Source organism: Dermacentor silvarum, chromosome 1, assembly GCF_013339745.2.
Source record: "Dermacentor silvarum isolate Dsil-2018 chromosome 1, BIME_Dsil_1.4, whole genome shotgun sequence".
NCBI classification, from domain to species: Eukaryota; Metazoa; Arthropoda; class Arachnida; order Ixodida; family Ixodidae; genus Dermacentor; species Dermacentor silvarum.
This window is the reverse complement of record NC_051154.1, coordinates 287,796,631-287,821,257: the sequence shown is the minus strand read 5'-3', so window position 1 is coordinate 287,821,257 and position 24,627 is coordinate 287,796,631. Positions and strand designations below refer to the sequence as shown.

At 48.5% G+C, this 24,627-nt stretch overlaps 1 non-coding gene across 1 annotated transcript; it reads left to right on the top strand.

Moving 5' to 3' along the window:
• Positions 1 to 16,340: 16,340 nt before the first annotated feature.
• Trnan-guu (transfer RNA asparagine (anticodon GUU)) lies at positions 16,341 to 16,414 on the top strand. The gene has a single exon. It is a non-coding gene; the product is annotated as a tRNA-Asn (tRNA).
• The last annotated feature ends 8,213 nt before the right edge of the window (positions 16,415 to 24,627 follow it).

The following is a 24,627-nucleotide window of genomic DNA, read 5'->3' as shown; positions in this document are numbered from 1 at the left end:
AACTTTGCGAATGTGAGCTGGGTGAAAATCCCTACCAAGTCTCTCGGTGTTCCCATGGACAGTTACAAACACAGCGAGTGATACTGGACGAACCAAATAAAAGAAACAAGAGAAAAAGTAGACAGGTGGAAAGGCATCAACCTGTCCATTTTCGCAAGGGCAACTGTATGTAATATGTTTTTCATTACGAAGTTGTGGTACGTCATGCAGACGTTGTTTTGTTCAAGGGTAAACGTGCAAAGGTTGCACAGAGTGTTCGCCGTTTTTATCTGGGACTCTAACTGGGAAAGATGTAGCCGAACAAATCTGTTCAGGCGGGTGAAGGAAGGGGGGGCTGGGGTTGGCGCATCTTTTTGTACGACAGCTTGTCAATAGATTTTAGTTTTTTCGAGATGTGCATGATCCATTTTTGCGTACGGTATTACAGCTCAGGTTAAGAGCCGCTTTGCCGGCACTCATTGTTACTGCCAATAGTATGCCAGGAACGATTCGCGGCTATCTAAAAGAAGTTGTTGATAGTGTGCGCTTTCTTTCTGTGCGTTTTTCTTACGATTATTTATCTGGCGTGAAAAGAAAGACGTTATATAGAGATGTATGCGATATTGTATTCCCAGTGCCATTGTACAGAGCGGTATACAGTGGAGGACCAGGACAGGATGTCCTTAAACGAGTGAAAAGAATGGAGGTGCCTACTGGGGTAAAAACATTCTTTTTTAGGCTACACGCAGGAACACATTCAGTGAAAACATTCATTAAAGAACGTAGCTTCCTTGTACCATGGGGCTCACATTGCTTGATCTGCAAGCAACCTGAAACCATAGATCATGTGTTCTTGCATTGCTGGGAGGAAGGCGTCTACTTTTGGGACGTCCTAAAACGAACGATCTAGAAGGATTTTCCATTGAGTCCGCATGGGATCAGGTACCTAGCTCTAAACAATGAGGACGGAGTTCCATACGATTTAATAATGCTCCAGAGCCTCCACTGTTTATGGCGGGCAAGGATGGCTGGGTACCATTGCGACCCAGACGCTAGGCCTACACGTATTTATTTTCGAGAGAGTATGTCTCGCTTTATTGCAATAAAGAAAACACAAGATTGTGTACCCAATTGGCTGTCGAGGCTAGAACCTTTGACAGCTTTAAAAGAATTTTAGTTAGACAACGCCAGTCCATGTAGGACTGGTGGCTTTCATCTTTTTCAATATGTTTTGTAGTTGTGTTTTTTTATTTATTTGGTTCTAAAGTGTGTTCTCTGCATAATGTCAAAGACCGGTAATAAATAATAAAAAATGTGGTTGATCCCTCTTATATAGGAATCGGTATAGAACACGAAAGTGAAACGTGTCTTCACAGAAGTAGTGTAATGTTTATTGCACATTGATATATAATGTCTATTGGTGTTTTGTGGCTAAAGCGCCCTTAGGCGTTGATGCACCCACGCTGACGCCTGGTGGCACGTCTCCTCCATCACGACTACCAACGTCGATGACCATGAGCAACCGTCGTGCATATGGAAGCTGCACTACGCTGCACACGCTAGCACAACGCGAAAGACGAAGCATGTAACTGACACACTAATACAACGCGCAAGACAAAGCACGTAACTGAATCGTCACCGAGTCAAATCAGCGCGTAAAGCGCGTCGTAATTGCAGCCTCCGCGATCAACTTCAGAAACATTTTCAGAGCTAATTGCGGAGGCCACGCTCCGCTGTGCTGAGTACGGTGAACGCCACCTAGGTGGCGTTGGTAGTGCTTCTTGATGCCAGCGTCTCTTCGAATGCTGGCATCGAGGCGTCGTAGTGCTGAGACCACCGAAGCGTTCACTGTCGGTGCGCGTTAGTGTCATAATGCAGTACTTCTCTTTTCTGCTCGTAGGCGGCGGCACCGCCCCGAGCAAGAGCGCGGGTACACGGAGGAGTGTTAGATATATAAGGCGAGTCTGTGTAGCTCTCTGCAAATGCGTTTGTGGCGCAATGGGTTAAACGCTCGGCGATCTATCGTCGCGGACCGAGAGGTCGTGGGTTCGATTTCGAAATTTTGCATGTTTGTGGAACTTTTTCTTCTGGTTTCTTTCTTTGTATTATGTTCGTGTACATTGTAAGCTGACGTATTTCCGTGACGGAAATACGTCAGTGAAGTCTTGGTGGACCCCGGCATAAAACACTTTCGTGTTAAAAAAAAAGCCGCCGTGGCGCAATCGGATAGCGCGTTCGGCTGTTAACCGAAAGGTTCGAGGTACGAGCCCTCCCGGGGGCGAAGCTTCTCCTTTTTGATGCTTTTTTGCTGTATTTATTCTGGTAGATTTTCTGTAGCGTGTGCGTGGTGGGGAGAGCGCAGAGCAGCCGCCTCCATGGCGCAGTCGGCTAGCGCGGCTGCTTCCGACCACCGAACGTGACGGACGTGTGATGACGGGCTCCGTAGGAGCGGCTTCAGCGGCCATGTCTGGCCGCGGTAACAGGGCTACCGAAGAGGAAAGTTCATACCCGGTTGTTTTGCCAGGACTGCCTACAGGGCGTTTTGTTGTAAATACTGCTTTTTTGCACGCCGATATCAGGGCCCACCCGTATCGGGTCGAGGATTTCCGGGACACGTTAGCTCAGCATGAGCTGCTCGCCGATGTTATCGCCCTGGGGGCGTATCGGATGAGCCACGTCTGGGCCGTTACTTTTTAGGATTCTGAAGCGGTAACGAAGATTGTCAGCGTCGGTGAGCTACATGTGAAAGGAAACCGCTGCCTGGTGATTGATCCGGCGAACCAGGACGTGCGACTCAAGCTTCACTGGCTGCTACACAACGTGCCGGACGAAGACGTACGTGCCATCTTTTAGTTCATTGTTGCTTGCTAAATCTAATCCTGTCATTTTATTTACACTATTAGCGCCTTTGCGTCATACGGGAAAGTCACCGAAGTGTCCCGGGAGCGTTGGCGGGTGCGGGGTATGTCAGAGAAGGGCTCTACAACGAGGCTCGTCACACTTAAGCTGAAAGCTGGCGTGAAGCTCGACGACTTGCCGCACCAGCTCAACGTTAACGGTGAGTTGGCGCTCGTCGTCGTACCAGGCAGGCCTCCGTTATGCCTTCGCTGTCGTAATCCCGGCCACATCCGTAAAGATTGTCGGGTCCGACGTTGCGGAGCCTGCCGACGGTTCGGCCACGAAGAGGGCCAATGTGCCCGCGCTTATGCGAGCATCGCTGGCCCCGGTACAAGTGAAGACTCGTCTGAGCTGCTAATGGACGAGGCGGACGCGGAGGATGCAGCCCGTGAAACTGGGCAACCAGCGACGGCGGGATAGGCCTACGTTGACGCCACTGACGAAGCAGAGTGCGACGACGTCCAATGCAGTAGCGGCGGCCGTACAAGTGCAACGTGAGGTTCAGCCGGAATACGACGGCACGCTAGAGGATACGACAACAGTTTCAGCGAAAACTCCCGACAACGTAGAGCCTAGGAACCTCGAGACCATGGATTTCAGACAGGAGGCTGCCGCCCTGACAGCTGGGAAGCGCACCCACGAGGAGTTCGTCGGTAAAAAGCAAGAGCCGGGTGGTGGTAGTGACGAGCCGCCGTCGAAAACCCCAGGAATTCGGTGCTCTACTTTAAAACCGCGGCCCAACTTAGCGGCCGAGACACGGCAGGCGGACTAACTGCCTCCGTAGTCTTGCTGTGTTTGCCTGTGCGTGTGTGAGTGGGTGCGTGTGTGTTTCTTCCCCGGTTGTGGTGGCAAGTATATCCACTAGACGGTGTGCACTGGTCTGGAACTGCCGACAAAGGAATGCCTGCCGGTTTTCCCGACGCCTGCACACGGACTCGAGGAATGGCGACGCCGTACAGTGCTCCCTGTGGAATCAAGTACGGTGTGCAATGTATGTCACCGGTCTTTTTTCCTAGCCTGGTAGTTTCCTGGTGACGAAACTTGACGTAGCATTACGCGTAGCGACTCTCAATGTCAGGGGCCTTGGCGCTCGAAGGCGTCAATGTCAACTTAATCGTCTTCTCGCTGACAACGATCTGGACATTGTAGCCGTCCAAGAGACGAAGATCCACAGCGAGGAATTTGCTGAGCGTATGGTGTCCACCTTTCGTGCACACTTCAATGTCTATGTTTGCCATTCTGTTGGAACATCGGGTGGGTGCGTCCTGTTTCTTCGCAATAGTTTAGGCATTATCGTGGAGTCAATTTTTTCTTGCCCAAGTGGTCGCCTTCTCGTCGTAGACTTTTCCTTTTCGAAGTTGTGTTGGCGCATTATATGCGTGTATTCACCAAATGTTGACTCTGAACGCCGCGATTTTTTTAACTGTCTAGAGTCCTACATTGTTTGTGACAAACTGCTGTTGCTTGTGGGCGATTTCAACTGTGTGTGTGCCGCTGCCGATCGAGTGAAGGGTACGCCTGTGCGTGATAGGAGCGCACAATTGTTAAACGGTCTGGTTCATGACAATAGCTTAGAGGATATTGGCAGCATATTCACCTACGGGAACAGACCGCAATACACGCACTTTCAACGAGATAGCCATGCCAGACTGGATAGGATTTACGCATCCGTTGAGCTTGTACCCCTTTGCACAGATTACAAAGTTGAACCTGTGGCTTTTAGCGATCATTGCCTGGTGATCGCAAGTTTTGGTGCGAAAGAAAGGAGTACGCGCTTCAACTGGAATCTCTGGAAATTCAACGCTAAACTTTTGGAGGACGAGGGATTTGTAAAGGGCATTGCAGATGAAATGCAGAAGCTGCTCGAGGAGCGGCCCAGTATTTTTGCTGTTCAGTGGGAAGATTTCAAGGAGTGGCTAAAAAGTAAAGCCATAGAAAAGAGCTGCTCCAACCGACAAAAGAAAAGCAAGAGGAAAAAGCAGCGCGCGAGCAACTACAGTTCTTAATTAGCATGGAGAGTACCGAGCCTGGGAAGTATACGAAAGATATAAGGGATGTGAAAAGCCAGCATGAAAGAATAGACACTGAAATGTATAAATCAGCATGTATACGCGCAAGAGCACAGAAAGTGTGGGCCGGTGAAACACCAACGAAGCGAGCTTTAACAGATGAAAAACGATACGCTTGCCAAAAACAAATCAGGCAGATAAGAAATGGTGATGAAATTTCAAGCGATGCTAATGTAATCCAGCAGGTACTTAAAGAGTACTTCAGCGACCTTCTTGGCCATGCGAGAGAGATGGGTGATGCTTTCTGTTGTGATTTTTTGTCTCTCCTGCCAAGACTTGAGGACGATTTAAAGGAGCGTCTTGAGATGCCCATAACTGAAAACGAAATTGAAACTGCAATAGAAGACCTACAGACTGGTAAAACTCCAGGACCTGATGGGCTTGGTGCAGAGTTTTACAGGACATTTAAGCTCATAGTCGCTCAGTTACTGTTACGAGTATTGACTGAGGCGTATGAGCGAAAGCAAGTACCACTGTCATTCACCACATCGCACATAGTGTTAATCCCAAAAACAGATGACCCAGAGAAGCGTTTGTTGGTGCGGTCCTATCGCCTGATCAGCCTCACCAACGTTGATTATAAAATATACATGAAAGTCCTAGCGAAGAGATTACAGGGCGTGATAACGAAATTGGTTGGACCGCATCAGACTTGCGGAATCAAGGGACGTAGCATTGCCACGAATGTACATGTCGCACGTACGGTATTGGAATGCTGTGATGCGCTGGGGCATCGGATTGCAATGATGCAACTAGATCTGGCAAAAGCCTTGGATCGTGTGTCACATGATATTATTTTTTGCATACTAGAGCACGCTAACGTAGGAGGTGTGATCATAGAAGGTGTCAGAATGGCGTATGCAAACTGCACTACGCGCATTATTGTAAATGGTGACCTTTCAGACAAGCTGGTAGTGCGTTCGTCAGTAAGGCAGGGATGCCCACTGTCGCCCCTTTTGTTTGCGGCATACCTAGAGCCACTCTGTTTGGCTGTAATCAAAAGTGAGCGCATCTCAGGCTTTCGTTTACAGTCAGCACATGTCCAAATCCTCGCTTATGCGGACGACATTGCAGTATTCTGTTCAAACAGAGACAGTATTACTGAAGTGATCAGCATGGTTGATGAATTTTGCAAGCAAACGGGGTGCCTGATAAACTGGGATAAGAGCTCTGGTTTTTGGCATGGTGACTGGGAAACGATGCCCGATCATTTCGCGCGACTGCGATGGTCTTGTCTGCCAACGCAGTATCTCGGTGTCCCTCTTGAGTGTTATCGAGAACCAAGTGAATGTTGGAATGAGCAAGTGTCAAGGGCAAGGGAGAAAGCAGATGCATGGCAGGGGAGGCAGTTATCAATGTTATCGCGCGCCTCCGTCTGTAACCTTTTCCATGTATCCAAAATATGGTGCATTCTGAATGTTTTGTGTGCAACGCGGACCAGTATTCAAAGAATGCACCGCGTTTTTGCAGTTTTTATTTGGGCGTCTAACTGGGAGAGAACCAGTCGTACCAACTTGTTTCTTTCTGTTAAGGCGGGAGGGCTTGGACTTGTGCACTTATTTCTGCGTCAAGTTGTGTCGTGTTTTATATTCTTCCGTGATCAAAGGGATACTTTTCTGAGGACTGCTATTCAAGTGAGGTTGCAGAGGCATCTCCCAGAAATCGTTGTTTCATCGTGTGAGAGTATGTATGGGGCTATCAGTGGGTACATTCAAGAGGTTGTACTTTCTTTCCGGCTATTGCATGTGCGTTTTTCTATTGAGTACTTGTGCAATGTTTCGAAACAAAATCTGTATAAGAATCTTGTGGACACAATGTTGCCGATTCCTATTTATCGTTTACCTCACCGTGGAGGCCCAGGGCAAGATGTTCTGAAGCGAGTTAAGAGAATGCCGGTTAACCTATCCGTGAAATCTTTTTTCTTTAAGTTACACTCTAACACACTTCCGGTTAAGACGTGGCTGCATGAAAAGGGGATTTTCGTCCCATGGACGATTAACTGCCTGCTATGCAAAAAGCCTGAGACAGTAGAGCATGTGTTCCTTGACTGCTGGGACCCAATTTTTCATTGGGATGTCCTCCAACGAACAGTCAAAAAACATTTTCCCCTGGATCAATATGGCATCAGGTTCTTGCCCATCGCAAATGAAGCGGAAGTACCATTTGACCTAATCATGGTTTTGGGCCTCCACAGTCTGTGGAAGACTTCTACTCTGCCAACAACCGCGCTCGTCGCTCGTCCGCAGCGTCTCTTATCTCCACACGGCTCTGACCTTTATGCGCCGTGCATTCGCCGCTCAGTTTCCGTTGAAGCGATAGACCGCACGTACCTTCGCCCGCTACGGCGTATGCTTGCTGCCAGCGTTTTGACAGTCGTTGTCTGCAGTCATTCAGTGTGATCTATTCGTGTTTGTTTGTGCGCGCTCACACCACGCTTGTTCATTCAGTTAGTAATAGTCGGGCCACATTTCCAACGCACACTACACATGCAATGCTGCCCGGATCGGCAGGGCAGCGCTACAGGTGTGTCCCTTCGCACGCGCTGCCCACGGGAAGCGCTTCTCATCAACACCACCGTTTCACACGCGCCTTCTCGTGGTCATCGAGTCTCTCTTCATGTCGGTCTACTTACGCCGCAGCACACCTGCTTACTTAATCAGCTCATGTTTACTACAATTCATATTGCTACCAAAGCCGCTCACCTTACTTCGTATGACATTGCTGTGTTGCTATCGCATTCATTGCTTCGCCCTTAGGGCGAAACTGTGACATTTTTTCTACACGCGGACGTCCATGGAAGACCGTACAAAGTTGAGGATTTCCGTGACGCTCTGGTTCGTCTGGAACTGCTCCCCGAAGTAGTTGCTTTGGGGGGGGGGGGTACCAGATGAACCACGTCTGGGCGGTCATGATGAAGACGGCGGAAGCTACTAAGAAGCTGCTTGATGCAGTGACCATCACCGTCAAAGGACGACGCTGCATTGTCGTTGACCCCAACAACCAAGGTGTCCGCATGAAGCTACACTGGTTGCTGCCAAGCGTGTCAGACGAAGACATACGACAAGCTCTTGCGCCATACGGAAAGGTGACAGACGCGGCGAAAGAACGCTGGCGTGTTCAAGGTATATTGGACAAGGGCTCAACGACGAGGTCGGTGACCAAAGCCGCTCACCTTACTTCGTATGACATTGCTGTGTTGCTATCGCATTCATTGCTTCGCCCTTAGGGCGAAACTGTGACATTTTTCATGTGCTCCAACGGGGCGGTGCTAGCGGCCAAGCTTAGCCGCGGAAACAGGGATGACATGGAAGACAACCAGGACTACCAAGTGTTGCTGCCTCATCTGCCAAAATGTCGGATTGTTTTAAAACGGTTTTTTTGCACGGTGATCCACGAGCAAGGCCGTACAGGTTTGAAGACTACCGGGATGCCCTTGGTCGTTTGGAATTGCTGCCTGAGGTTGATGCCTTAGGAGCATTTCAAATGAATCATGTGTGGGCTGTTACGTACAAGAGTCATGAAAGTATGAAGAAGTTGTTGACGACTGGGAATATTACTGTGAAAGGCAGAAAGTGTCTGGTAGTAGACCAGAATAACCAAGATGTCCATGTGAAAATCCACTGGGTCCTTCCTAATGTGACGAACGACGACATTCGTATGGCTTTCGAGCCATACGGCGAGGTGATGGAAGCGACAAAGGAGTGCTGGCGTGTCCTCGGAATTTCGGGAAAGGCTACGACAACGCGCGTGCTAAACCTCAGGCTAAAGGCCGGAGTTACAATTGAAGACATCCCTTATCAAGTACGTGTCGCCGGTGAGCCCGCCCTCGTAGTTATTCCAGGCAAGGCGCCACTCTGCTTGCGCTGCCAAGGAAAAGGTCATATCCACCGCGACTGCTGAATCCCCCGATGTTCACGGTGCCGCCGGTTCGGCCATGACGAAACCCAGTGCGTACCCATGTACGCGAACATAACGGGCCCTAGAAAGGACGCTGACGTATCAGACAACATCATGGACGAGGCTGAAGCTGAAGAAGTAGCAGCGATGGTGACGGTGAAACAAAAAGCGGTGGAAACGCCCCCGGCAGTGATACATCAACGTGAGTCAACAACTAGTGAAACGAAAGAGCTGGAAGAAAATGCGACAGGACCAAATAGTGAAGACGTGCACAACAAAATGGCCGAAAAGTGTTTACCGCAGAGGAAACCGTCAAGTGAACCTCAGGATACACCGCCAAATGAAACGTCGACAGTGCAGTGTGAAACGATGGATGGCGTTGTAGAGGCGTCGACAAAGCGTATGCACAGCGACAGTGTTATGATCGGCTTGGAACTGCACCTGTCAAATTTGGGAATCAAGCTCGAGCGCCTTTCCCGTGACGAGATAATCCTCTTTCATCCCCGAGAGAGCGTCTGACCTCTACGGAGCAGACAAAAACAGCGAGCTACCAAGAAGGAAGACCCGAGGGAGAGGAGGTCGCCAACTTGACTGCCCGACAGAGGTCTGACACTTCCACAAGTTCCCCGAAGGGGTCATCGGCAGGTTATGCCTGGAATCTGTATCTCTCCAATGTGGGAAGCAAGCCCCAGCGCTTTTCCCGTGACGAGATAATCCCATTCAGCCCCAAGAGAGCTCTCACCTCTACGGAGCAGACGAAAACGGCGAGCTACCAAGAAGGAGGACCCGAGGGCGAGGAGGTCGTCAACTTGACCACCTGAGAGAGGACTTCCCCGAAGGAAATGCCGGCCACCACGAGGGGATTTAAGGCCGTCCTGGCCCCCGTGTTAATCAGAACCGCTCGAGACTCGGATAGAGTCAAAACCATGTACCAATGAAGTGAATACAATCTTTTCTATTTTTCATCCTCACGATGCCCGCCTTCATCGTCGTTTCCTGATTCCTGCGGTGACGACCCACCTCACCCGGTCGAGATTATATCAGCTGGTTGGCAGCAATGGGATACTCCACCCTTCGTCCTGGCTTCAGCAGAATGGTGAGCGCTTGACTTTCTTTGAGAATTTGCCAGGTTTTAGCTTGTGTGTTTTCTAAAACGGCGAATTAGTTTCTGTACGTGCAGGCTCCTGTTGAAAGCTTCCTCACGTCACAGCAGAGTAAGAAAGTCCTCGTTCGGGATTGACCATGGATTTGGGCAAACGGAAAAAGCCAGAGTTGTTATTACTTTGTGAAGAGCTGGGAATTGAGGTCGGGAAAAGTCAGAGAAAGCCACAGCTTATTGAGGCGATTGAGAAGTGCGGGGCTCTTGAGGACGAAATTTCAGAAGCATGGGAAGAGATAGAGAAACGAGCTGAGAAAGCTGAGCAAAACGCTGCAGAAGAGAAGGAAAGGCAAAGAGCTGAGAAAGCTGAACAAAACGCTGCAGAGGAGAGGGAAAGGCAAAGAGCTGAGAAAGCTGAACAAAACGCTGCAGAAGAAAGAGAAAGAGAAAGGCAGAGAGCTGATCAAAAGGAAGCTGCAGAAAGAAAGGAACGCGAGGAACAGAGAGCTGCAGAGGGAAAGGAACGCGAGGAACAGAGAGCTCACGAACTAAGGCTAAAAGAACTAGACGTGCAGCGGGATCTGGCCAGGCAATCAGCAAATAACTTCTCAATATATGAAAGACGTTCAGGTGAAGTAGGAGTGAAGAAAAGGGATCTCATGCCATCGTACAAGGTGAACGATGACATGGGATTGTTTCTCGTTATTTTTGAACGAACCTGCGAGAGAAACGGGTTGGCACTAGAGAGTTGGCCGCAACAGATTCTGACCGTTCTTCCTGGCGAAGCAACCGAAATAATTGCAAGGCTAACGAAGGACGAGTCAGAAGATTATCAGAAAGTAAAAGCTGCGTTGCTAAGGAAATATCGGCTCTCAGCGGAGGCTTTCCGCCGCCGTTTTCGGGAGGCAGCTAGGACACCGGGCGAGTCTTTTCAAGATTTCACTTACAAACTGAAAGCCAATTTAATTGAGTGGCTAAAAGGAGAAGATGCGTTCGGTTGTCACGACAAGGTTGTTGAGTTAATCTGCATGGAGCAGTTCTATGGGTCCTTGAACGAAGAGATGCGCCTGTGGATTCAAGATAGGTCGGGCGAGAAGGGCTTAGAACGTGCTGCAGTGCTAGCAGATGAATTCGCCGCACGTCGCGAATCCGAGAAAACGCGTGTCAGGCCGTTGACTAAATTCGGCAAAGAGGAAAACAGGCGCCCCTTTCACAAAGAGAAAGCGGGAAGTGAGACCAAAGGCATGCCGACAGATAATTTAGGCCAGAATAACAGTGCAGCGAAAGACGAAAGAAAAACAGAAAAGGCATTCGAGGCTAGAAAACCGGTCGTCTGTTTCCGTTGCCAGGAGCCTGGACACCTTGCGATCGGCTGTCGGAGGCCTAGGATTGTTTTTTCTTTCGTGAATGACGACAACTTAGCGCTCCTAGAACCCTACCTTCGCGACTTCAGAGTGAACGGAACGCCATGTAGGGTACTTAGGGACTCGGCTGCGACAATGGACATCGTCCACCCTGCGTATGTGCAACCTGAGGATTTCACCGGGGAACATGCGTGGATCCGGCAGGTAGTTGAGGAGAATAGTGTTTGTTTGCCCATAGCTAGCGTAAAGATCGATGGGCCATTCGGAATATTGCTGACTGAAGCCGCAGTATCACAAAATCTGTCCAAGCAATACCCATACTTATTTTCAAATCGCTCGGAGATGCTGTTAAAGAAGAAGGGTCTGAGTTTTGGCGACCATACGGCCCAAGCTCTCCCGCGTCCCCAGGCTCATGAGATCGCGGCGGAGATAAGGCAAGGCAATGAAGAAAGGAAAAGGCCTCATGACATAGGCACTCAGGAAGCGCAGCACATAGCTAATGAAAGCGCGGAAAAAGGTGCTAGCGAGGAGGCATTCGGCTCAGTGGGCATACCGCAGCAGAGGCTGGTAGAGGAATTAGAAAATAATTTGGAGCTGTCACATTCGGAGGGCTATTTAGACCATTTGATGATTGTTATGCGCGCCAGTTACGCGAATAAAACTGCGAAGCAGGTTTTGCGACGGTGGTGGCTCGTGAACGCGCTGTTTTTGTAGATAGGCATTGACATTGGAGGTTTGTAGAAACAAACCATTTTGGGTAATTCAATGCTTACAGGGTAGGTGCGTTTATCGGCTACCATTGCAGATAGAGTATGGCTTTTGGTTTTCTGGCTTTAAATGCCACTTTATGAATCAGCTTAATTAGGAGTTCAAGCGGTCATCAGAGCGCAGTACATTTTGCCTTAGAAGCGCTGGTACTGGCAGATACTATTGACCCAACGAGTAACTAACTCACTGCGCAGCATTTATCCGTCTGATCATTTTCAATGCACTCTCAGTCTCTCAATAAATGTGGCTTCCCCGGGCAGAAGAAACAAAAACGTTAGGTATTAGGTTAATTGAAATATGCACTTAAGTCTAGTTTCTTCCTTTTGTTAATTTTCAAGAAGCTCGAACGAGGGCTGCAGGTTTAATTCTGATAAGGTTTTGCGTGAAGAATATGTGAACCTGGCAGTTCTCATGGTTAGTTGGGTGCTCTCTGTTTGTTGTGCCTTGGGCTTGGCGTGGTCTATTTCCAGAGGGTGTCACCTGGCCTGCCTTGGAACGAACGGTGAAACAAAGCAGAGGCACGGGGTCTGTGGTCTCTTCGAGGTGCTTGGATGCTGCAACCCCTTCGAGACCTCCTGTGGCGGTGGACGGGCTGTTATGATCGGCTTGGAACTGCACCTGTCAAATGTGGGAATCAAGCTCGAGCGCCTTTCCCGTGACGAGATAATCCTCTTTCATCCCCGAGAGAGCGTCTGACCTCTACGGAGCAGACAAAAACAGCGAGCTACCAAGAAGGAAGACCCGAGGGAGAGGAGGTCGCCAACTTGACTGCCCGACAGAGGTCTGACACTTCCACAAGTTCCCCGAAGGGGTCATCGGCAGGTTATGCCTGGAATCTGTATCTCTCCAATGTGGGAAGCAAGCCCCAGCGCTTTTCCCGTGACGAGATAATCCCATTCAGCCCCAAGAGAGCTCTCACCTCTACGGAGCAGACGAAAACGGCGAGCTACCAAGAAGGAGGACCCGAGGGCGAGGAGGTCGTCAACTTGACCACCTGAGAGAGGACTTCCCCGAAGGAAATGCCGGCCACCATGAGGGGATTTAAGGCCGTCCTGGCCCCCGTGTTAATCAGAACCGCTCGAGACTCGGCTAGAGTCAAAACCATGTACCAATGAAGTGAATACAATCTTTTCTATTTTTCATCCTCACGATGCCCGCCTTCATCGTCGTTTCCTGATTCCTGCGGTGACGACCCACCTCACCCGGTCGAGATTATATCAACAGTGTTGGTGAACCAAACCATCTCGATGATGCAGATGATGGGGGGCCGCCAATGAAAACGGCTTTCACGCGACGAACGTTGTTGAAGCCGAAACCGAATATTCTTTCTGGTAGACGCCCGCTGGAGAAACCGCCGGAATAAAGGCGGGGTCTCGCTACCCCTTGCTAAGTAAGCAACATGGGACCGCGAAAGCGACAACGCATGGACGATGCTGTCCCGTCTAGTCACCGAACTTCGGTTGACGAGGCAGGCAACAGACAGCGAGTTCATCCCGACCAACTACGGCCGCAACTCAGTGAAGGCTCTAATGCACCCTTGCTCCCTATGTAAACACTGCGCGATCCATCAGCTCTTCGCAACTTAAAGACGAAAGGCTCGGTCTTGCCTTGCGTGTTGCCACTGTAAATGTACGAGGATTGGCGACCAAGAAACGACAAAATCAACTTAACCGACTTTTTATGGAAAATAACTTATACATAGTAGCCGTGCAAGAAACAAAGATTGAAAGTGAGCAGCAGATGGATCGCATGGTGGAAACTTTTCGAAGGCATTTTAATGTTTGTGTTAGCCACGCAGTAGGCACATCCGGCGGTTGTGCAATTTACACAAGGAATAACGTAGGCATCGAAGGCGAAAATGTTGTTGCGTCGGAGGCGGGACGATTGCTTGTTCTTGACTTTTCGTATTGTGCAAGGGCATGGCGTGCTATCTGTATATAGGCACCAAATACCGATTATGAGCGCGTTGTGTTGTTTGAAGAGTCGGAAAAATTTTTGAAATGCGAAAAATGTTTAATTATGTTTGGCGACTTTAATTGTGTGTGTTTCGCTGAAGATCGAGCCAAAAACACCCCTGTACGAGATAAAAGCTCACGGTTGCTTGTTTCACTGTTTCAGGAATATTATTTAGAGGATCTTGGATATTTATTGTTAAGAGGAAGCCGCCCTACCTACACCCATTATCAGCGCGGAAGGTGTGCTAGGCTGGATAGGATATATGCTACAGTCGACCTTGCCAGAGATTGTGACCACTATGAAGTGAAACAAGTGTCATTTAGTGACCATAGCCTTGTAATGGCTACACCAGGAACCAACTTGAGAAAAAGCCGCTTTAATTGGGCTTTATGGAAATTCAACGTGAAACTTTTACATGACGAAAAATTTATGGAGAGTGTAACAAGAAGAATTGAACAAATGGCATCCACGGTATCACATGGTTGGGCAGCTGAGTGGGAAAACTTTAAGAGCGCAGTCAAGATGATTGCGATTGAAAGGGGAAGCATTAATAGTCAAATGCAAAAGAGTAATGAAAAGGAACCCCAGTGCCAATTCGATTTTCTTATGTGCATGGAAAGCAGCAATCCCGGCATGTACATAAAAGCAATTCGTGAAGTAAAAAACAAACTAGAAGTAATTGCAACGGAAAAGTACAGGGCCGCAGTGGTAAGGGCGCGAGCTGAGAAGATGTGGCTTGGTGAAACGCCCAACAAGCGAGCGATTTCCGATGAACGAAAATATGCGGCTCAAAATGAAATACGACAGATCCTCTATTGCAACGAAGTGACATCAGACAGGAGTAAAATTGAGCAAGCATTTGTTGAGCATTACAGCGAATTATTTGCGAATAACAAGGGCCGCAAAACTGGGCTAAGAACCGAGGTTATTAACTTAATACCCAGGCTTGATGAACAAGTTAAGACGCGATTAGAACAGCCAATAAGTATAGATGAAGTGAGAAGTGCCATTAAAGAATTGGCTCCAGGAAAAACACCCGGACCAGATGGAATAGGCGCAGCTTTTTACAAAATGTTCATCGAGGAAATCAGCCCTATTTTGGATAAGGTAATTCAAAACGCTTATGAGGAAAAATTGTTACCGCCTTCCTTTCGCGTTGCTCATATGGTTTTAATACCTAAAACAGATGATCCTGCGAAACTTTTATCAGTAGGGGCCTATCGCCCAATAACTCTTACAAATGTTTACTATAAAATCTACACAAAAATTTTGGCTAAACGTCTGCAAAGCGTTATTATGCTTCTCGTTGGACCACACCAGACATGTGGAATAAAAGGGCGTTCGATATGTACAAATGTGCATGTAGCCCGCAGTGTTCTCGAATGCTGTGATGCTATATCAGGACGAGTTGCAATGTTACAACTCGATCTCGCTAAGGCTTTTGACCGTGTCACACACGATGTTCTTTTTTCTGTGTTTCAGCATGCCAATGTTGGCAAAGTGTTATCAGAAGGTTTAAAGATGGCTTATAGTGATTGTACTGTGCGCATTATAGTGAACAAGAATCTCACCCAGAATATTGACGTCCGGTCATCTATAAAACAAGGATGTGCGTTGTCATCACTGCTCTTCGCTGTTTACCTTGAACCCTTCTGCCTTAGTCTTATTAATAACGAAGAGGTACATGGTTTCAGGCTTCAGACGCATCACGTGAAAATCCTTGCCTACGCTGATGACGTAGGTGTTTTTTGCACTGACCGCAAAAGCATAGCAGAAGCCATTAGCGTCCCCAAAGATTTTTGTAAACAGACAGGCTGCGCGATAAACTGGGAGAAAAGTATTGGTTTCTGGCACGGAACATGGGACGTTAAACCAGAAAAATTTGCGAGCTTTACGTGGGCAAGAAGTCCGTCTACGTATTTAGGTGTTCCTCTTGAGCATTATAACCAAACAGCAGATTACTGGGATTACCTGACGCCAAAGGCTGAAGGAGAAAGTTGGAGGATGCCAAGGCCGTGAATTATCGATGTTTGCTCGGGCCAGTGCGTTCAATGTGTTTTTGATTGCCAAAGTGTGGTATGTCCTGCAATTTTTATCAATGTCACGCATCCATGTGCAAAAACTGCACCGAATATTTGCGGTGTTCATTTGGGGCTCCAGTTGGGAGAGAGTTAGCCGAACTAATCTATTTCACTCAGTCAAAGACGGAGGCTTGGGCCTTTCGCATCTGTTCATCCGGCAGATTGTGTCGCGTTTTATGTTCATGCGGTACTAGAGAGACCCGTTTCTGAGAGAAAGCGCACAGCAGCCGCCTCCGTGGCGCAATCGGATAGCGCGTTCGGCTGTTAACCGAAAGGTTGGAGGTTCGAGCCCTCCCGGGGGCGAAGCTTCTCCTTTTTGACGCTTTTTTGCTGTATTTATTCCGGTAGATTTTCTGTAGTGCGTGCATGGTGGGGAGAACGCAGAACAGACGCCTCCGTGGCGCAATCGGCTCATTCTGCTTCCGGCAGCCGAGCTGAGCGGTCAGCAGAGTCATGGGCTCCAATGGAGCGGCGACAGCGGCCCTAGTTGGCCGCGGAAACAGGGTGAACTGCGAAGACGACACAGGCTATCAGATTATTTTGCCTCCCCTGCCAAAAGGACGCGTGGTGCTAAACACCGTGTTTTTGCACGGTGACGTGCGAGCCAGACCCTACAGAGCTGAGGATTTTCGGGACGCTCTCGGCCCAACAGGATTGCTGCCGGAGGTGCTTGCCCTTGGGGCTTACCAGATCAACCACGTCTGGGCGGTGACCATGAACAACGCCGACGCCACGAAACGGCTGATGGACGTCAAGGAGCTCAAGGTAAAGGGGCGGCGCTGCATCGTGGTTGACCCCCAAGACCAGCAGGTACGGCTGCGTCTTCATTGGCTAATACACGGTGTGGCTGATGAAGATGTAAGAACGGCGCTGGGCGGCCTTTGGAAAGGTCGTTCAGGTCACCCGAGAGCGATGGCGGGTACAAGGAATCAGCGACAAGGGGACGACTACCCGCTCCGTGTTGCTCAAGAGCGGCGTGAAGCTGGAAGACCTCCCACACCAAATCAGGGTCGCAGGTGAACTGGCACTTGTTGTCGTGCCTGGCCGCCCAATGCAATGCTTGCGCTGCCAAGGCTCTGGTCATGTACGTCGGGAGTGCAAGGTCCCTCGGTGCTCGCAATGCCGCAGGTTTGGTCACTCGGAAGACCTGTGCATACGCACGTACGCTTCTGCGACCGGGCCGGCCGAGGGTGACGACGCCGCGCAGTTGGTGATGGATGTGGCCGAGGCCGAGGACGCGGCAAAAGGGGCAGGAGACCAGGCAACCCCAAGTGCGGCAGCCTGTTCGCTTGCACCGGCTGTCGAGGCGGTGGTACCAGTGGACAACAAGGCTACCGATGGAGGGGCAGAAGATACAGCGGGCAAGACTAAGGAAGAAAGCACAAGCAACTCAGCAGATGCATGTGTGCCAATGCAGACAGTGGAAGACCCGTTGGAAAAGAACGACGCAACGGGCAGCAACGTCCGGAGCCTCTGTCAAACGTCCTCTTGAACAGCCTGCAGGCAGCAACGCAGCGAACCAAGGAATTAGCGAGGACGGGCCGCCTTCGAAGACATCTGTGGGCAGACGCAGCAGCTACAAGCCACGTCCCAACATTAATACATGGGAAAAAAAGACTGACAACAAGCCACCGCCGCTTTCCAGTGGCACCGGGTGGAACTGGGGGCGTCTAGCGGAGAGCTAGACGCTAAAGGTAAGCACCATGCTCCGGGCCCAATCTCATTTCACTTGACAGCCATGGCTACGAACCCGACGCTTAGATTGGCGACGCTAAACGTTCGAGGTCTGGCCGCCAAGCGAAAGCAGAGCCAAATGTTCAGGCTCCTGGTGGACCATGACCTTGACGTGTTAGCAGTGCAAGAGACAAAAGTGGATGGTGACGAGGAGACACGAAGCATGGTGCAGCGGTTTACGTCGCGGTATTACGCGATAGTGAGCCACGCCATAGGGGCGTCGGCAGGTTGCGTATTGTTTGTTAAGAATTTATCGGGTCTCGCAGTGCAAGGTATTTTTTCATGTTCATGCGGCCGGTTAGTTTCGTGCGATTTTGTATTGAGTGGACTTGAATGGCGTGTGGTGTGTATTTATGTGCCAAATGTGTCAGAAGATCGGTCGCTTTTTCCCCGGTGGAGGCAACACACCTCTTCGGCCTCTGCTTCACATAGACGGCACCTCCAGACTGACCCACCTGGAGGAAATCGACAGTCGCCTTTTCCTGTCCCCCTCTCAACACTTTTTCTTTCTCTTTCACTGTCTCTTCTTTCCTGTCTCCTATTATCTTCTCCTCACTTCCAAATTTCTGGGCGGCAAGGGTTAACCTTGTGTGGCTAGCCACTCTTGGCTATGCTGTATTTGGTTATAGCAGTGATGTACAACTGGCGTTGGCAGGATTCCCATTACAGGAACTCCTGTCACGTCCCCGCGTTGGGCTCCTTGGTGGGTGGTTGGCATCGCTGCCGAAAATCCCAGCTATACCCATGGACAGCGCCTTCCCTAAACTCCCTGATCGCCCTCAAAAACGAGGGCGCACCGAAGATGTATTTCAATTTTTTGGCAACAGAACACAAAACTTTCCACGATTTCACGTCATCCACTCTGATAAGCCTGAAAAGACAGTGAAAATGATCTCACCCTTCCTTGTCTCGAAGTCTCTGACTGAAGTTCTTGGCCGAGGTTACAAAGCATCAAAAATGGCAAGCGGTGATCTGCTTCTAGAGCTCCGCGATCAGATACAATACGAAAAACTGCCGAAATTAGTGTCATTTGGGGACATCCCAATAACACTGACACCACACCGTACTATGAACACCACGCGCGGCGTTGTTTCAGATGATGATTTAATGGAGCTAACCGAGGCTGAACTCTTGGAGGGCTTCAGTGAGCAGAATGTAATAAACGTTAAAAGAATTAAGATGAGGCACGACGGGAAAGAAATCAAGACTAAGCACCTGGTGCTCGCTTTCGGCTCAAGTGTCCTGCCCGAGTCCATCGAGGCCGGATACATCAAACTTCGTGTCAGGCCATACGTTCCAAATCCTCTCAGATGCTTTAAATGCCAGCGATTCGGCCACAGTTCTCAGAACTGCCGAGGCCGGCAAACATGCGCGAAATGCAGTGCTCATGAACACATCTGAGTCTTGTGAAAACTCGCTACATTGTGTGAACTGTGATGGGGAGCACGCCGCATACACGTGGTCGTGCCCATCCTGGAAAAAAGAAAAGGAAATTGTAACGATTAAAGTAAAGGAAAATCTAACGTTCAAGGAGGCACGCAGGCGGGTATCCTACCTGCCAAAGAACACCTTTGCCGAAGTGGCGCGTCAGGGGGCAGCGTCGCAACGGCTTCCGGCGGCTGTCCGGCCCGCACACAGTGAGCTGGCAGTGACGCCATCCGCCCCCCCCCCCCCCCCCCGGCGGCTGAAGCTAGCGCTGCTCCGCCAACTCACAAGAAGGGGCCATTGACCTCCGGGCTGGTGACCTCAAGAGCCTCGTCCCTCGAAACGAGGCCTTCCCGTCAAACCAACCGCTCGCAAGAGCGCGTGTCCAGCGCCTCGCAAGAGGCGATGGACACAACAACTGGCCAGACGGCGCCTCAAGCGCCAAAGGAGCCGCGAGAATCTCGCGATCGCTCCAAAAAAGAAAAAGCCCACATCACAGGGCCCGACAAGGGCTCTGTAAGTTAAGTTAGTCTCTTTAACACAAAGCACAAAAACACTTTCAGCATGAATACACAAATAATACAATGGAACGTCAGAGGACTCCTGCACAACCTCGATGACGTCAAAGAAATCCTACACAGTTTTAATCCTAAGGTGCTGTGTGTTCAAGAGATACACCTCAAATCCACACAATCCAACTTTCTCCGGCAATACGCCATTTTCCGGAAAGACCGAGACGACGCTCTTGCGTCGTCCGGTGGTGTAGCAATTGTTGTAGACCAGTCTGTAACTTGTCAACATGTACCCCTTCAGACGGCCCTTGAGGCAGTGTCAATTCGGGCAATTCTTTTTAATAAATTGGTCACTGTATGCTCTATATACATAACCCCAAACTATATTCTCGGAAAAACTGATTTTTACAACCTCATTGACCAGCTTCCCGAACCTTACGTTCTTGTGGGCGATTATAACGCTCACAACACGTTGTGGGGAGACTCGCGATGCGACGCGAGAGGTCGACTCATGGAAAATTTTCTTCTGACCCCTGGTACCTGCCTTTTTAATAAGAAGGAGCCGACCTACTATAACGCCCAACACGATTCGTACTCATCGATAGATCTAGCAATTGGATCTGCTTCTCTTATGCCTGACGTTGAATGAAATGTCATTAACAATCCTTTTGGAAGTGACTACTTCCCCGTAACTTTAAACTTAACAACACAGCATAATAACCCTCCCAATATTCCTCGATGGAAATTAGCATCGGCTGACTGGGAGCATTTTAAAGAATCAACTTTTTTACCACGACATAAACAATTTCAGTATCGACGATGCCGTTGCATATTTTACCGCTTTTATTATTAATGCTGCTGAAAAGTGTATCCCACAAACGAATGGTGGTTCACTTAAAAGACGTGTTCCCTGGTGGAACAAAGACTGCAGAGAGGCGCGAAAGAGACAGAATAAGGCATGGGGCATATTGCGTAGATTGCCAAATGCAGAAAATCTTAATCAATTTAAACTCATTAAATCGCAGGGAAGGCGGACACGACGTCAGGCAAAGAGAGAAAGCTGGGTGAGGTTTCTATCGGGTATAAATTCATACACACAGGAGGCAAAAGTGTGGAACGGCGTAAGGAAGCTAAAGGGGCAACAAATCCATCCGTTGCCTCTGGTGAATGACCAAGAGAATACCTTGCAGGACCAGGCAGACTGTCTTGGGGAGCATTTTGAGCGTGTTTCAAGCTCAATCCATTATTCACACCCCTTTATTAAATATAAACAGAGAGAAGAATGTAATCCATTCGTACGCAAATGTCGACAGAACGAACCATATAACCTTCCTTTCAGTATTGCCGAGTTGAGAGCTGCCTTGATCGCATGTAAGAGCTCTGCACCGGGACCCGACAGAGTCATGTATGATATGATTAAGAACGTACACCCTGATACACAACTGACACTACTCGCACTTTTCAACACTATTTGGGCTGCCGGATATCTTCCGTCCGCATGGAAAGAAGCGATTGTGGTCCCTGTATTGAAGCAAGGTAAAGATCCTACCTCGGCGGCAAGTTACCGTCCCATAGCTCTCACACGTTGCGTATGTAAGCTATTTGAAAAAATGGTTAATCGACGACTCATAGATTTACTTGAACTGAACAAAATGCTTGATCCCTATCAGTGTGGATTTAGAGAAGGGCGATCCACAACTGATCACCTTGTGCGCATTGAAGGAAATATCCGAGACGCATTTGTACATAAACAGTTTTTCTTATCGGTATTCCTCGATATGGAGAAGGCGTACGACACAACATGGCGTTACGGAATCCTGAGAGACTTGTCGCGAATGGGCATCCATGGCAATATGCTAAGCATAATAGAAAGCTATTTGTCTAAGCGTACCTTCCGTGTCAGAATCGGCAATGCATTGTCACGTCCATTTATACAAGAAACTGGTGTACCCCAAGGAGGGGTGCTCAGCTGCACACTCTTCATCGTTAAGATGAACACACTCCGGACCTCATTACCACGGGCTGTTTTTTCTTCCGTCTACGTAGACGACATACAAATAGGCTTCAAGTCATGTAACCTCGCAGTGTGCGAGAGACAGGTACAGCAGGGCTTGAACAAGGTGTCCAAGTGGGCAGACGAAAACGGATTCAAAGTGAACCCCCACAAAAGTTCTTGTGTTCTTTTCACCAGGAAGAAAGGGCTTGTTCCAGATCCCACAATCAAAATGTATGGACAACAAATACCTGTGAACAAAGAGCACAAGTTCCTAGGCATCATACTTGATTCTAAACTTACTTTCATTCCGCATATCAAATATCTCAAGATGAAATGTCTAAAAACACTGAACTTACTGAAACTTTAATCTCACACATCCTGGGGTAGCGACAGGAAGTGTTTAATGAATCTCTACAAGAGTCTAATTTCATCACGACTGGATTATGGTAGCGTGGTATATCACTCTGCCGCCCCTAGTGCGCTGAAGATGCTGGACCCCGTCCACCATCTAGGTATCCGCCTGGCCACTGGAGCTTTCAGAACAAGCCCCATTGAAAGTTTATACGTCGAATCAAATGAGTGGTCACTCCACCTGCAGAGAACATACACCAGCCTCACATATTTCCTTAAAGTCCACTCTAATCATCAGCATCCGTGTTTTAATACCGTTAACGATATGTCGTGTGCTACACTTTTTCGTAATCGTCCCTCTGTAAGACAGCCTTTCTCACTTCGTGCCAGGGAGCTTAGCGAAGAAATGGATATCCCACTCCTCGAACATCGGTTAATGCCTTCAGCCAAGCTGTTACCACCTTGGGAGTGGCAGGTAGTAGCATGTGATATATCATTTGTAGAGATTACAAAGCACGCTTCAGAGATTAAAATACGAATACATTTTCTAGAATTACAGTCCAAGTACTCGTGCACAGAATTTTATACAGACGCTTCTATATCACATGCCGGAGTATCTTATGCAGCCGTCGGTCCGTCCTACTCGGAATCCGGCGTACTCTACCCAGAAACAAGTATCTTTACGGCTGAGGCCTACGCAATATTGTCAGCCGTAAAGCATATAAGGAAATCAAAACTTCAAAAATCTATTATATTTACAGACTCTCAAAGCGTAGTAAAAGCCTTGAAGTCACCCTGTAAACAGAAAAACCCTGTTCTCATTGAGCTCTATTCTGTTATTTGTAGAGCATACGCAACTAACCAGCATGTCATTATTTGCTGGGTGCCTGGGCATAGAGGCATCGAGGGTAATGTTCTTGCCGACGAAATGGCCACATCAGTCACATCACCCGCTATTATCCCTACAGCTGCTGTTCCTGCAACAGATTTGAAACCTTTCTTGCGAAAGAAACTGCGAAGCCACTGGCAACGCTTGTGGGACGCAGAAACAAGTAATAAGCTTTATTTGATTAAGCCACAGTTGGGTTACTGGCCTTCTGTAACGAAAACCCGGCGAACTGATATCCTATTCTGTCGTCTCAGAATAGGACACACGTACGGCACCCACAATTTTCTATTGAATGGTCATGATCCTCCAACCTGTGGTAGATGTGGCGACAGGCTCACCGTCCTCCACGTCCTCCTGGAGTGTCGGGAAGGCGAAAGAGAAAGAAAGAAACATTTTCCTCTAGCATATCGCTATTGTGTCCCTCTACATCCCGCTATGTTTCTTGGTAAAGAACCGATTTTTAACACCAAAGCAGTACTCGCATTCCTGAATGATGCTGTGCTACATGTTATTAGCCCAATAAGCTCGTAGCGCATCCTCTCTCCAGAGGATGTTGCTGTGATGGTTTTTTATAGCACATGCCTCCAGGCCCTTGTGTCTCAAGGGCTCTGTTTAGGCACTTGTTCTTCTGGCCAATTCTTGCATCTGTAATATTTTTTTGTAAGTCCTATCATTCTTTTGCAATGTATTGTTCATGTCTATAGTACACATCATTAGTCATTGCCATAATCTTATTACGTATAGATTTTTTACGCACTTTACAGCGACTGTTTTTAGGCCCCTTTACAGCCATGCCACATCTAATGTTCATATAATTGACTATTCATATACCACTAACAAATCATTACCATCGTCTTGGCGCTCTTTGGCCACATCTGGCCCTTGCGCCAAAAAAACACAATATTCGTTCATTCATTCGGTCGCTTTTTTTTTCAAAGTTAAAGGAGCACATGTCTTCTGATAAGCATATGGTACTGTTAGGTGATTTTAATTGTGTTCTCAATGCCAGAGATAGGTCAAACCGAGGCCTAAAGAGCGATAAAGGTCGGGACATTTTGGCCGAGATAATTACTGAATGGGAATTGGAGGACGTGGCTAACTGCATGATGGGGACGCGAGATGTGCGTTTCACGCACTTTCAGGGAAACAGCCGTGCGCGTTTAGATCGCATTTACGTGTCGCTTGCAGCAATACCGATGTGCAACAGTTACAATGTCTGTCCTATTTCCTTCACTGATCATTGTCTAGTTAAATGTGACATAGGAAGAAAGACAAAAGGTTGCAGCTTCTCTTGGGAACTGTGGAAAATGAATTTGAAACTGACCACTGATGAAAGTTTCGTAGCAGAGGTGTTGGGGTGCATCGCAGAAACTCTTCTGAACGGAGAAGGTAAATTTGCAGAACGATGGGAAGATTTTAAACAGCGGATTAAAATGAAAGCCATCCATCGTACCGTCACACTAAATTATGAAGCAAAAAAGAAAGAAAAAGAACTAAGAACAACCTTGGAAAAGTTGACAGAACTGGAGTGCCAAGAGCCGGGAGCATTCAAAAGTGATATACGGAATATCAAAAATTTAATTATGGCGTTTTACGTGCCAAAACCAGT